This window comes from Equus caballus, chromosome 3 (genome assembly GCF_041296265.1).
Source record: "Equus caballus isolate H_3958 breed thoroughbred chromosome 3, TB-T2T, whole genome shotgun sequence".
Lineage (NCBI taxonomy): Eukaryota > Metazoa > Chordata > Mammalia > Perissodactyla > Equidae > Equus > Equus caballus.
This window is the reverse complement of record NC_091686.1, coordinates 124304160-124319151: the sequence shown is the minus strand read 5'-3', so window position 1 is coordinate 124319151 and position 14992 is coordinate 124304160. Positions and strand designations below refer to the sequence as shown.

The window sequence follows — 14992 nt, the reverse complement described above, 5'->3', positions numbered from 1 at the left end:
TTGTAGGCTGAGTTGTGTCCCCCCAAAATATATGTTCAAATCCTAACGCCTGTGTCTGTGAATGAGACCTTATTTGGAAAAGGGTCTTTGCAGATGTAATGCAGTTAAGATGAGGTCATTAGGTGGGCGCCAACCCAACGACTGGTATCCTTCTAAGAGAAAACAGAGACAGGTGGAGACACGGGAGAAGGCCACGTGAAGATGGAGCCTGGGAGTGGAGTGATGCTGACACGAGCCAAAGAAAGGCGAGGACTGCTGGCCACCAGAAGCTGGAAGGGGCAAGGGAGGCAAGGAAAGATTCTCCCCAAGAGCCTTCGGAGGGAACTTCTGGAGAAAGTAGGATTCCAACTAAGACCTGCCATGGGAGGGGAAGAGAAGGGGGAAGTTCAGTTCGGTATCTGCCCAGGGTGGGTACCTGTGGCTGTCCAAGGGTCAAGTCCAGTGGGCAGTCAGCTTCACAGACTGGGAGCTCTGGGGAGAGGGCTGGGCTGGAGAGGCAAAGCTGGACATCCTCCCCACTCCTGAAAGTCCAACGGGAGGCTGGCTGAGGAGTGGGCTTTGTGTGAGGGGCACTGGGGAGCCATAGCAGGATTTTAAGCAGGTGGGTGACATGGTCAATTTTGTGATTTAGAAAAATTCCGCTGGCTGGGGGCAGAGATGGACTGGTGGGGGAGAAGGTGGGGTGGGGAACCAGTGAGGAGAAAGCTGCCTTCTAATTCCAAGTAGGAAGCTGAACTAAGGCCCTGGCAGTGGTGGGGCGGAGTGGCAGGCAGGAGAGGAGAGACTGGATTAGAGGAGGATTTAGGAAGTGGAATCTGGGGAGGGGTGTGTGGGGTGAGTCCTAAGCTGGCTCAGGTGGAATCTCCAGGCAGCAGCCTTTGCGGGGTAAGATGGGTCTGCAGTTGCCACCAGGACCAGACTCTGGTCCTGGGCTGTGTTTTGCTCCTGGAGGTGACCACTGAGACTCTGTAGACAGGCTCCTCAGGCCTCTCAGGGGCTCACTGTAGGTCACCCCTGAAGTGGATGCAGAGAGAGGTAGACAGAGAGGGTGGGAGGCCTCCTGCTCAGGCCTCTCAGCTAGGAGTGGGGTGGGGTGCTCTTCTCAGCAGGGTTTCAGTCTCCACGTCCATGCCTGACAGGGAATCCTACTCAACTGATGGTTGGCCCATGTGACCCTGAGGGGCCTTGCAGTACTGCCCCCTGGCTCCTGGGGGCTGTCCCAGTGGACTGAAGTGGTCCTTGGGCTGGGCAGGAGCTGAGGGAGAGCCAGGCCTTGGGAAAAGCAAGCTTCCAGCCTGGAGAGCAGAGAGGTCAGGGCTGGCAAGGGGCTGCCAGGAAGGTCTGGGGGTGGGAGGCCCCCACCACTGCTCTGCCTGGGCTCTGGGCCTGCCCTGGGCCAAGGAGGGGACCTACCCTCCCACACCTCCTTGGAGGCAAGGGCCACCTGGGGCACAGGAGGAGGGGCAGCTTGAGACCACTGGTTTCCACTTGGAAGCCTTCTTTATTTGGCTAGGGATAGAGAAAGGCTGGGGTCAGAGTGCGTGCATCCCCATGGAAACAGCAATGAGCCTGGCCCCTGGGGGACTCTGACCCTCATGGGGGATTGGGAGGCCAAGACAGGGCTCAGGGGCTCATTTGCTTAAGGGGCCTGGGTCTTGCCTTTGGCGGCAGCTCTCACAGGGAGGTCCAGGCCATGAGCTGTAGGACCCGTGGAGGAGAGGAGCAGGGAGGCAGAGCAGGCTTCAGCCAGGGCCACACAGAGAAGGTGGAGGGGAGAGTGGACTGTGCCTCCTAGAGCTGTATGCCCGGAGTGGGCGGTTAATGGATGGCAGGCAGCCAGAGGTGGTGTGGCTGCAGACCTTGCTGCCAGGGGACTTCCAGTTCCCCCTGACCCCTTGTCCCATGGCTGCAGGGCTGGTCCCAGAGCCAGCAGGCAGGCCTGAGGTACCCTGATCCTAAATGCCTTGCCCAGCTGGACCTCGGCCTGAGAGGTTCTTGTTGGGGGGTGGGGGGGCAGCAGGTGCGAGCCGAGATAGAGGGCAGCTGAACCCCAACAGGCTAAAGCAAGGAGCCCTTGCCCTCTGAAAAGCCTGTTGTCTGTGGTCACTACTTTATGTCAAGACTGGATTCCCAGTCCCTCCGTTGTAAGCAATCGTCCCACTCTGAGTACAGAGGGTTTTTTTTTTTTTTTTTTTTGAGGTGGATTGGCCCTGAGCTAACATCCATGACCATCCTCCTCTACTTCAGTGTGGGGTGCCTGCCACAGTGTGGCTTGATAAGCAGTGAGTAGGTCCGTGCCCGGGATCCGAACCCAGGGAACCCCGGCCCACAGAAGCGGAGCACGTGAACTTATGCTCCCCCACGGGCTGGCCCCTGTGTTTTCATTCAGAAAAATGACAAGAGCCTCAGAGAGACCAAAACAAGGTTCAGCCCCAGCTGCTGCCGTCACTTGAGTGCCTCCCACCCCTCTGGGCCCACCAGGCTTGGGGCTTGGCCTCTCATGGCTCTCGCCTGCCTGCCTGCGGCCTGCTCGCCAAGAACGCCTGTGTTCTCGGTCTGTGGTGCTGGGGAAACCTCCCAGGCTCTCAGAGCTTCCAAGCTGGGTGTGCACCGAAGTAGCTTCCCGAGGAACAGCTGCCCGCGTGCGGGCCTCAGGTGTGAGTGCCTGCGAGGGCCACGTGTGCCCACGAGGGCCTACCTGTTGGGGCTTCCTGCAGTCATGTGGAGTGTCTTTCTTCTTCCACTGACGGAGGGTGACAGGTCCTGGGGAATACGCTCTCCACGGGGCCAGTCCCCTGGTGTGTGTGTGGTGGGGGCTGTCCACCTGCCCAGGCTGGCTGACAAGGGCTCAGACCCTCTGTGAGACAGCCGGCCTGGGCCCAGGGAGGCCTGCACTGGGCGAGAAAAGACCAGCCAGCCCCGAATAACTTTTTTCAAGAAAATCCAAACACACACTTGCATGTTTTGAATAAATTTACAAATTGATTGCACTATTCTCGATGTAGAGTTTTTTTTCAGAAGAGAAGACTCAACTCCAAATCTCTGAACTCAAGTGAGATATGGTGGTATTTCCTGTACTGCAAGGGCTTAAAAGGCACTGGGGAGGCAGCCAGTCTTCAGGCTTGTGCCCCAGAGGGATCCAAGGGCCCAGAGAGGGCACCTATTCTCGCCACAGCCTGAGGATAGCCAAATGCAAATATGAATGGGCCACCGCCCAGCTAGACACCTTCCAGGGCTCCCAGTGGGCTGAGGTACATCCTGGCAGAGGCTGCTGGGAAAAGGATGTCTCTTCTGGTTGTGCAGGATGCCGAAGTGCAGCACGCAGCAGGACCTCACCATTTAGTTCTGGAATGGAATTGTCAACAATTCCCAATCCCTTTCAGCTGGGACACTGGGCAGGGCCTCCTCCAGGACCTGGCATGCCCTGGGCAGTCCCAGCTCTGATGCTGTGATGGGAAGCAGCTGAAGCTTGTGGCTGGTTGAGGCGGGGAAGTCTGACGTGCCAGCTTCCCTGAATTGAGTGCTGCCTACCCGAGTCCGGCACTGGCAGAACTGACCAGGTCTTGGTACTCCATGCCTTCAGTCATGGATGTGACTGTCCCAGGGAAGGGCGAGATCAGTAGTGAGGTGGCTCTCTGCAGCTGAGGCAGACCCTGCAGGAGCTGGCAGCTGGAGGCTGGTCAGGAAGACCCTCCTTGAAAGGGCATTCGAGTGGCACATTTCCACGCCACTAGCCCACTGTCCTCACCACAGCCGCAGTGACCTTCCCAAAGCTGGACTCTGACCACACGCTGGCACTCCTGCCCTGCCCCTCTACCCCACCCTAGCCTCACTGGTATGGCACGCCCCCCAGCAGTTTCAGGGACCCTGAGTCCTGGCTCTAACCACGGATACCCCACGGCACTCAGCTCCGGTCCAGACTCGAGCCCGGGAGGTGGGGGAACGGCTGAATTCATGCCCACAGATACTCTACAGAAAGACCCAACACCACCGTGGCGGCCAGTCTCTCTCGAGCCTGTTTTCCCCGTTTCCTGTAGTCGTGGCCACCTATGCCAAGTCTGTAATGCAGGTTCCAGGAGCGCAAGCATGCGGGGGGCCTCTGCACCCTTCTCTGCGGTACCCGGAGCCCCCTCCAGAGCGCTCCCCTGCAATTCCAGCTGGATTTCCGCGCGCGCGGGGGCAGGTGGAACTTGACCTCCGCCTTCCCCAATCGATCGGGGCGGCACGACCAAGCCCCGCGCCACCGCGCTTACTGCCCCGGGCGCCTCCTTTCCACCCCCGAAGCAGGGGCACGGACGACCCGCTGGGCGCCGGGTCCGCGACGAACGTGGGCTGACCCTGCGGCACCTCCCACACCGGCCGCGGACGGCTCCCGCGCGCGGCGCGTGTGGACGCCGGGCGGCGCGGAGAGAGCGGCGCCGCGGGCCCAGGTCCCCGCTCCTCGGCCGCGCGCCCCGGGCTCGCGGGCGGCGATTGGGCGCGTGGCCGTGACGTCACCGCGCGCTCGTGCGCTCCGGACTCCGGCTCCGGGCTCCGGGCTTTCGGTTTAGCCGCAGCCTGGCGCGCGCCCGGCCGAGTAGCGGGAGCGGGGCGCGCGCTCGGCGCTGGTCTGAGGCGGCTCGCGGGGTCCCGCGGCCCCGGCCCCCGCCTTGCGCCCCCCGCCCTGCGGCCCGCGGCCCCCGCCCGGCCGCCGCCCCTCGCCCCCCGCCCGGCCCCGGCCGCCGCCCCCGCCCGGCGCGGATTTGAAAAGCCCGGCCGCAGCCCGCGAGCGCGGCAGCCAATCAGCGGCGCGCACTTTCCCGCGGCTTCTGCGAGGCGGCGGCGGCCCGGCGGCGGCGGCGGCGGGCGGGAGGCGCGGGGGCGGGGTCGGCGCCGCGCGCGGAGAGCCTCGGCCTGGCCGCGCTGCGCCCGCCGCCGCCGCCGCCGCCGCCCCCTCCCCTCCCTCGGCCCTCCCTCCCCCGCGGCCCCGGCCCCCTCCCCGGTCCGCCGCCGCCGCCGGAGCCGCCGCGCCCGGAGAGCCGCCGCCGGAGGATGCGACGCACAACAGGTCATTGGAACCGCCGGCCCAACCGCCGCGGCCGCCGCGGGCCTGAGGGGCTGAGGGGCTGAGGGGCTGAGGGGCCGAGGGGCTGCGGGGCTGAGGCGCCGAGGGGCTGCAGGGTCGGGAGGCCGAAGCGCCGAGGGGCTGCGGGGTCGGAAGACCGAGGCGCCGAGGGGCGGCGGGGCTGAGGGGCCGAGGCGCCGGAGGGCTGGGGAGGCCGGCGGGCGGGGGGCGGCCGCGGCTAACGGGGCCGGGCGGGCGGCGGGCGCGGCCATGTTGGGCCCGGCCGCCGGCGGCTGCACCTGTGCCGGCCTGCGGGCCGGGCGGCCTTTGTTCGCGGCGGCGGCGCCGGGCGGGCCGGGCCGGCCTTTGTGAGGCGCGGGCCGGGGCCGGGGCCGGCGGTGGGAGGGGCGGGCCGGCCGGGGGAGGCGCTTTTTGTCTGCGGAGGGTCCCTGGGTGACACTCGCGGCGCGGACGCCGGCCGTTGGTCAGCGCGGGCGCCGGGGAGCCGGCCGGGCCTTGGCAGGTGGAGGGGCCGCGGGGCCCCGCCCGGCCGCCGGCAGCCGTCGGCTCAGCCGCGCAGGAACGCGCCGCGACCGCACGGCCGGCTCCGCGCCGCCCGCAGGAAGGGCGGTTAAAATCTCGGCATTTAAAAAGAGCCGGTCTCGAGTTCGGGAGCCGAGAGCGTGGCCCCGCCGCCGGTTCGCGCCTGCTCCCTCGGCGCCCGGGACGGGCCAGCCGCGGGCTTGACATTCAAGTCGAAACTTAGTATCGCGGCGACCTTCCGAAGTTAATCATCTTCAGGCCGATAATTAGGGCTCCGGCGCGCGCGTGTGCGCGTGTGTGCGCGCGGTAGCAGGACCTGCGGGGAGCAGCCCGGCGCGAGGGGCGTGAGCTCGGAGCGGGTTAGGGAAGTTCCTGGCGCTGACAACCCACGCTCAGACTTGCAAGGCTTTGACTTTTAAATGAGTTAAACACCAAGACGTGTGTTCCTTAATCACTCGGCAAGTTAAGTCCCTCCCATTGGTGTCTCGCATCGATTATCTTGACTCTATTTTGTGTGTTTTTTAAGCAAGATGATCAAGGTAAAAAATAAGTCAGAAGCCATCCCGTTTGGGCAGCTGGGACTGTCTTTTATTTTCCCAAATGTTTTAAATGTCCTAGTTACGTATTTCAATGTGGTGAGAGCAACAATATTAGAAAAGCGCAACTCCAAACAATGACATGAAGGAAGCAAGTCGTGTTAGCACAGCCCTTTCCTTGTGTGCTTGGTGTGTGCTCCTACACCCCACAACGGGCCATAGTTCAAATCTAAACTGCCGGCTGGAAGTGGAGAGGACTCATGCCTTAAGCACGATTACTTTGAGTCATTTCCTTTCCTTTTCTTCCATTTTCTCAGACGCCCAGCAGCCTTCAGTTCTGGGCTGATGGCTGGTAAAGTGAGGGCGTACTGCAAGGTTGTGCGTTTGGGTAAGCTTTTGTGAAGAACTCTGCTGTATTCAGTACAAAAATCCTCCCCTCCTGACTGCATTACTACCAATCAGGTTGGCCTCTGATTCCAGAGGTAAACCTTCCAATTGAAGAGTATCAGATAAGTAACTTTATGAATTTTGGAGAACGATGGACAATTTATTCTTCTATGTGCACATATGTGATATATTCATATGTAGTGTGTAAACATAAATTGAAATGTGGGGAGACATACAGAGCAAAACAGTAAGGTAAACAGACTACCAGGTGTGGCTACTGGGCTTATGGTTTTCATGCAACCGATTTTTTCAGGACTGTTAGAACTGTACCTGCTTAAATGTGAGGAACTAGATGAAGAGGAAGTCAGAATTGCAAGAATTAGAAGTCAGGAATTAGAGACCCTGTGGCTTAGTTAAAGAAGAGTGGGTCGAGCCTTCCACCTATTTGGATCTCCTCGCCTATAAGTAGTCCAACTTTCAAAGGTTTACTCATATGGCAGAATGTAAACTAATTAGTTACTTACTTTTTTATGGTTTGATGCTTCAGTGTAAGATGTAAAAATAGGTGGAATTGGACTTACTAAGAAGTGCTGGTGAGAGGACAGAAAGCGCTGTAATAAAATGTGTGCTATAGAAGATATAGGATTCTTGTCACCAAGCACATATAAAAGGATGTGGTAAGGTAGTGCTGAAGTTCATAATCCAAATTTATTTTGCCATGCCCTTTCAATCTGGACAGATAACCTTTCTAAATAAATGCTTTAGTTAATCAGCAGGAACTGAAGGTATAAGACTGTACTCACATATTCTGGTATACATGTTTTCTTTTTTTGGAGGTGAACTGCTTGGTTATAGAATGTATGTAGTTTTGAATGTGCATCCTAGCCTCCTGAGCCTCACTCTTCTCTTTTACCAGACTGCAATAAATGTGTCTTTGTTCCCCAAATATGTAGTGCCCTGTCCTGACTTCAGGCCTTTGCATGAACTTTTGTTGGGTGTAGCCCACTGCTTGTCTTCCCTTTTTAAGCACAGAGTGTCCAACCTTTTAGTGGCCATATGTGAACTTTCTCGCCTGTTGGATGAACTCTCGGAGGTAGGAATCTCATAGCCTTGGGCACCCTGGCCTCTGATGGTGCCTCCTCATGGCAAGCACTTAGTAAATGCTGAATAAATGGGCGTATAACTTAGGATAAACAAACAGTCCATTTTAATTCCAGTATCTGGCCTGTCATGTTGGAGCAGAAAGGAACCCTCTAGAAGAAACGGAGTATGAGAAGTAAGGGGGTGCCCTAAGTTCGCCGTGCTTTCACTGGGGAGCTAAGACCGTTTTTGCCAGGTAGAGCTGTTTCCTTTCTTTTCCTCTTCTCATAGTAGCTAACTCAAATGTTAAATAAAAATTAATTATGAAGCATTGCAAGCATATAAGTACAATAAATAATAGAAGAGACCTGTACCTACCGCCAAGATGAAGCAGGCAGTGATGTTTCTACTGCACTTCTCTGTATCACTGGGCAAGGTAAAAAGAGTATAAAGTATACAAAATACAAAAGAGGTGACATGTAAGTTCTAGAGGATTAGGTTCATACTTTACAAACTATCTTTATATGATTTGTTAATTTCTTTTTCAAGAATGGTTATTTACAGTAAGCACTTTGGGGAGAAAAAGACTTAAGTTGGTTACCCCAGGGATTTGTCAGCATTTTGCATTTGTGTGTTGGTTGCAGTATAGCTTTTGCAGGAGTTGATTGATTTGATGAAGTTTGGTTTGCTAGTTTAGAAAATCCAGACAGACCTCAAATTAATTTTGTTCTTGAGCCTGTGTTCCAAAAAGCAAATGGCCAAAGATGAGTTTTCAAAACATCTTAATTTCTGTAATACTTAAGGGTATATCTCAACAAAATATATGAGGATAGAAATTGCAGAGTGTTGGTTGAGCTGAATGCTGGCCTACAGCTCAAAACCCCCAGTAATGAGACTTCCTCAGTGAGTGTCTAGAGAAACAGTGTTTTATCTTACTGGAAGGAGTTGGGACCTCCATTTTTAAGTTGACTGGGTTGTCATTGAAAACGTTGATATGAATTAAGTTTATGTGTTTTTGCTGCTGTAGTACAGAGGCTGACAGATCAGAAAGTGTGTTTCTGACTTCAGTTTTAGTACCCTCAGTTAGCTCTCTATACCCTGCCTGGCCTTTCTGAAATGCCCATGTGATCATGTGAGGCCCCACTCTTCAAGGATCTCCACTGCCCTTGGGGTTCAAGACCAGTCTCTCGCCGGGCTTTCTGCCTCTCACTGCCCTTCTTATTTTGCTCTCACCTGATTTCTTCAGCCCATCTCTTGCTTCCATGCTTTTCCCTTGGGCGTTTGCATGGTCAGTTTTTGCCTCTCCTCTCCACCCCACTTCCATATACACACTGCACACACCCCAATGCATCTGTGGGCACAGCTGGCTTTTCCTGTTAATTCCCTCTACTTCAGCTCTCAGCTTGGAGCTCACTCCTAGAAAGCTACCCTTGGTTCCTTGCCTGTTTTGGGAGGCCCTCGTAGGTATGTCTTGAGCACTTTGTGCTTCAGCCCCCTTTCCCACTCTCCATTCTCATTCTGCTACAGCCATCCTGGCCTCTGTCCTGCCTCAAACACTGCAGCAATACTTGGCCTCGGGCTGATGCGCTTGCTGTTCCTTCTGACTGGAATGCTCTTCCCTGGACACCTGCGTGGCTTACTTCTTGTCTGCCTTTAAGTCTTTGCTCCAACTTCCCCATCTCAGGCACCTTTCCTGACCACTGATTTAAAATACTCTCTTGCCCATCTGGCACTCCCCATCTGCCTTAGCTTTTTCTCCATAGCACTTATCTTCAGATGTTATGTGTGTTTTACTTATTTTTTGTGTGTGTTCCTGACTAAGTTGAGATGACTGTAAGGGCGAGGATTTTTCTCCTTTTGGCTTTGATTGCTGTCATACCCTCAGTGCCTAGAATGGTACTTGAGTCACTGTCAGTCATTCATTCAGTGACTTTGAATGAACAGACCCTTAGCCCCTTGTATGACGTCGGGTGTATAATATATCTCAGAAGTTGTTTGGGTGAAGGGGAGTGGCATGAGCATGCTTGCCCTGGTGTGAGGTTGGAAAGATGGAGGGCCATGGGCAGGTGACAGAGGTCAGAAAGGAGGCTCGTGGACCAGTGCTAGAGAACAGTGGCCTTCCCAAGGCAGAGTAGGTAGGGGGAAGAGTGGACAGATGCAAGAGAGGGGGCCAAAGCGACACTGATGAACTAGGTCACAGCATGGGGCTCAGAGTAGGAGGAAAGAGTTGGCCCAGGTGATTCTAGTATTCACAATTTGATTTGAAAGATTGGATGAATGGGGCACCATTTTTATCTCACTGTGAACTAGTGTAAGGGAAGTTGGGCCTAGTTTCTGACCTACCTCTGTTCCTTCCAAAAAGCAGCTCTGGTCTCATCTACCAGCTGCAAATGTGTATCCCTGGTGCTTTACTTTTCACCCCTAAGAGGAAGCCCTAGATCTTGAGCGTGATGTCTGATCCCTGTGTGTTTTTCTAGCATCCTTGCTGGCCAGTCCCTCGTGGCTGTTCTGAGATCTCATTGTCACGCTGCTGCAGCTCTAGTGGTGAACCATGCTCTATCCCATGGGTCTTTGCATGTGCTGTTGCTTCTCCCTAAGTTGACCTGTTTGGCGTTGCCGTGCTTCTCTTGTGGCCCAGCCTTCGTCTCTGTCTCCACCAGTGTTGCCAGCTCTGTGCCACCCTGTGCATTTGTTTTTTCTCTGCTCCCAAGTTTGTCGTTTCTTTGAGAATGCTAGGTCCTGTCTTGACAGCACATTGTGTGGGCTCTTTCTCCTCCCTCTTTTCCAGGTTGTGAATTTTTCAAGACGAAGACCCTCTCACTTGTCTTCTGGGCTTCAGGCAGTGCCCAAAGCCATTCAGTTAACAAGTTGAAATAGCTTTTGAGTCTTCTTTTTTTCTCTAAAGATTTTTATTTCATAAAAATGTGAATTCCTAGATTTTTAAAATTGAGATCTATGTTAGAAATAAGAGGCTTCTGTGTTGCTTCCCCCCAAAGATTTGAAGTTGGTGCCATCTGTGTAGAGCTTCTCCCTGTGAAGCTTTGAGCAGCAAATCTTCTTTACCTCATCTCATTGACTCCTCACAGCAGGAAACTGAATCCCAAAGATGTTAAGTAATGACCCAAAGTCACAAGGCTGTAAGTAATTAGAACTCCTGCAGGGCCTGACCTCTGCTTCTGTACTCTGGGAACTTACTGTTCTGCCTCTCAGGGGACATTTTAACGTGTCACTATCTATATGTGAATAGGAAGGGGGGCCATAATATTTTTGTTAGTGTGGCAGTGTACTTCTGTCAGACATTTCTTCATTCATTGAGTATCAGCTGTGTGCCTGTGATGAGCCAAAACCTATGTCCTTGGTTCCGTGGAGTTTCCAGACCTGTGAGGGGGATGAAACAGGGGAGAGACACTGGACAAAAAGATGACAGCTTTGAAAAACCTGTGAAATAGTCTTGCCAAATAATTGAACCTGAATCTGATCAAGTTTCTATGTCCTACAACCAATTTACAGGAAATACGTGGGGGAAGGGAACATGTTAAACTACAGTGCAGCATCACCATTGGTGGAACTCAGAATGTGGGAAACTAAAAGACCAGTAATCTGATCTCTTCGATAAGGGAAAAAAAAGAAGGGGGCTGTAGATGATAAGAGATTGGAGGCACATCAACTAATTGCACTATGTAGGGCTTATTTGCATCCAAGACAGGCCAATTAGTTAAAGACACGACTAAACACCACTTACAATATTTGAGACAATTAGAAATTGGAACAGTGGTTAGATTGGTTATTGAGGAATTTTTATTATTTCTTTAGCTACCATAGTGGTTTTGTTGTGTTTAAGAAAAGAATTTGTACCTTTTAGAGATGCATACAGGTATTTACTGGTGAAGTGATACACCATCTGGGATTTGCTTCACATTTCTGTGAAGAAGGAGCGGTGAGTGTGTGGCTGGATCGGGACTGGCCTAGGTTGATGGTGGTATGGGTATGTGGGGCTCCCCCTTTTCTATCTACCTATGTGTGTCTTCAGAATTCTCCATAAGAAAAAGAAAAAAAAAGGGTCATGAAGGAAAGATTGGTGTCTCTAGTAGCATCCATAGGGAGCTTATACCTAACTGGGGACTGAGTATCAGGAGACTTCCTGATGGGATTGACGCTGGAGCAGAGAGCAGAAGAGTGCTTGGTAGAGGGTGGGCATGAATATTCCACATGAGGGGACAACCTGTGCAAAGACTCCACGGTAGGAGTGGAAAGAAGGCTGGTTTGACTGGAGCAGAGGGTGAGGGTAACTGTGCAAAACAAGGCTGCAGAGGTGGTGGGGGGCAGGTTCTTTTAGGCTGTATTAAGGATTTACATCCTAAGAGCAATGTGAGGCCCTGGAAGTGTTTTAAGCAGGGGGAGTGGGTGTAATGTGAATCTATTTTCTTTGGGAAGTGCATTTCTGAGAGTCCTCTGCAGAGTTGGTGATGGGAGGGTTAGGGAAGAGTGAAGAGTGGGTACAGGAGACTAATCTGTGATTACCGCCTGTTCTGGTTAGAGTCTTTCCAATTATCCCTGCTTTGGGTACTCTAGGATGGAACAGCCCTGCCCCCTTGAAATTTGGTTTGGCCACATGATTTGCTTTGGACAGTGAAAAGTGACATGTAACTTCTGACTGGAAGCTCTAAGAGATGTCTGCTTTATCACACTCCCTTTTTCTGTCTCTAATTGTGGAAACACACAGATAGGTAGTATGAGCAAGACAGAAACCCAAAGATTTGGGCTTGTTACTGTACCATAACCTAGTTCAGTGGTTATCAAAGTCTGGTCACCAGACTGGCAGCGTCAATCACCTAGGAACTTCTTAGAAATGCAGATTATCAGGCCCTCCCTCGACCTACTGAGTCATAAGCTCTGGAGTGGGGCCCAGCAATCTGTGTTCTAACAAGCCCTTCATGTGATTCTGATGCTCTCGATGCTGAGAACTACTCCCTGCTAGTTTGCTCATTGATAAGCCAGTTAGGAGACCGTGGTGGTAGTCCTGGTGAAAGACTACCGTGGTGGTGGGCCAGCATTGAGATTGTGGGTGTGGAGAGAAGTAGATAGGCTTAGCTAGGAAGGATTCTGGAATAAAACTGTTGTTTGGGGTATGAGAGATGTTGGGGGAGAGGTGTCAGTGATGGCCCCTAAGTTTTTGTCTGACAAAACCAGATGGATGGAAGTGCCATTCACTGTCCAGACAAGATATTCTTTCGGTAAGCATTTACATTTACTTCAGTTTCAATTTTCAGAAACAAGGAGAAGCCTATAAGGAATTTTTAAAAATTTTATTCACTGCTTTGCTCAAACTGCTTTGCACAGTTTCTCTGTGAAGCCCATGTTGATTCCCCCATTTGAAATTGTACATTCTCCTGATCCCCTCTGGCTGATTATTTTCCACTGCAGTCATCACCTTGTTTATTGTCCCCCACCTGCCCTTCTTGGTTGAGTGGAAGCTCCATAAGGCAGGGTGCTTGTCTCTCGTTCATTTCTGTGTCTCTAGGACTGTGCTGCACCAGCAGGTACTCAGTGTACATGAGGTGAATGGATGACTGCCTGTCATATCAGCGCTGAACGCTATTACTGTAGCCAGACCAGAGAGCTGGCAGCACACTTCAGACTTGAGGATGGCGAGGAGGGAGTGTGGCCAGCTCAGAAGCCCTCAGGTTTTGGTCTGTGTGTGACCTGCATGTTGCTGAGCCCTATCTGGTGTCTGGGTGTTGAGGCCCCTTGCTTCTCATCTGTTCAAATTCTTTCACGTGAGAGTCTGAGATGGCAGTGTGAACTGACACGAGAGCTTAGAGAATGTCTGACTTCAGGCAACTTACTCTTCCTCAAGTGGGAGAGAAAAAGCATATTTCAGTGGAAGCACCACTACCCAGTTTAAAAGCTTACAAAAGAGACTGAGAAAGTTGTGTGTTAGGTTTTTATCCTTTTTATTCTGTATCTGAAAATTGTGTACTTTATTTGTGGAAGATGAGTCAGGATTATGTATCATGTTAACAGTTTCTTGGGTTCTTTTCTGTTGAGTTCTGAAATCTGCATTAAGAATTTATTTCTTTAAAATTCAACTGCTTGTAACTTTGAAAAAAATAATAGTGATTCTTGTGTGTCCAGTGTCTACCTTTTGGAGGCTAAGCTCGTGTGCTTTTCTCAGATACCAGTATGCTCTTGGCTGCTTTAGGGATCTCTGTGAATTAGCAGAGTATATCAGTAAAGGGCAGAAACAGGGCAGCACCAGTGCCCCACTGTCAGGCCCCTGCCGTGAGTCAGTGGAGTGTTATTGAGAGCTATCTACTGGTTCAGAAGAAATAGTAACAGAATAAATCTTAGGACATTACCCTCTCTGCTTCCTTTGGAGAGGGGCCCTGGTAATTTTTGTAGGTTGATAAACTTCTGTGATAGAGGAAATCTGTGTCTTAGTGGCCCATTAGAAGTGAAAAATGTGTTTTAATAGGACCTTGCCCTTGCTTTACATTTTGCCCCTCGAGGACTCCTTGGGGCTGAGCATAACACTGGTGCGTAAAGGGCACACACTGGGTGTTTGAGTAGAGCTGCTGGCCACTTGAGCCTGGCCACTGTTCTTGACTGTGTCCTCTTTGTGGGCTGTCCTTGTCTCATAGAAACCATTGTTGCCTCCCTTGGTCTCCACCGACTGCTTCTCTTGTTCTCTGCTATGGGCCAGAGATCTCGGAGCTGATTTTTCTTAGCTACCCAGATCCCGACACCCCTCAGCCCTTGTATCTCTTTGTGAGTTTCTGGTACAGGAATGATGGGCAGGGTATGATGCAGCCGAAACTGAGTTGTGAGTTCCAGCCTAGAGTTTATAAAAGTCTTATTTTCATGGGTGTGCAATTTTTTAACACATCATTGAGGCAAAAATAAAAAGCTTAATTATTATTAATAATAATTTTATAATCGGAAAATATGTTTTATGAAAAATTTGTATGATACAGAAAAGTAGAAGGAAACTTATAACTATAATCTCACCAACCAAAATGTTTGGGTATATTTCCAATTTGTCTTTTATCAAACTGAACCAGGTACTCTAAAGACAGTTTACTCTGAGGGTCATAACAAAATATAACAGTATTTTGCCTCGCTCTGCCTCCCTATTCCACCAAGGCAACTGCTTTACTCTTTCAGCTGTTTCTTGGGATATCTGTACATAAAAAAAAAAAAACTTGCTTGCTTTGCTGAGTTGGGAACTTTCAGGTTTATATTTTATGTGTCACGTTCTATCTGCAGGAGATAAGAATTTAGCTTTCTTTCCCTCCTGACCTCCTACTTCCCCTTCTCCACTTCTTCCCAATATTGTGGTGTTTTGGTTATCTATTCCTACGTTATAAGCTATTCCAGAACTTAGTGGCTGAAAATACAACAA

The 14992-nt window shown here is 52.0% G+C and overlaps 1 protein-coding gene across 7 annotated transcripts in view; it reads left to right on the top strand.

The window, feature by feature from the left end:
- Positions 1-4854: 4854 nt before the first annotated feature.
- Positions 4855-14992, top strand: part of NSD2 (nuclear receptor binding SET domain protein 2) — an 88940-nt gene continuing 78802 nt past the window's right edge. For 2 of the 7 annotated variants that reach the window (XM_070264050.1, XM_014738599.3), the window contains exons 1-2: positions 5479-6126; positions 7728-7846. The gene's annotated coding sequence lies outside the window, so the exon portion shown is untranslated. Of the gene's footprint in view, positions 5048-5478; positions 6127-7727; positions 7847-14992 lie in introns of those variants that run through there. The other 5 variants (XM_023638511.2, XM_023638512.2, XM_070264046.1 and 2 more) reach the window with 4 other exon arrangements.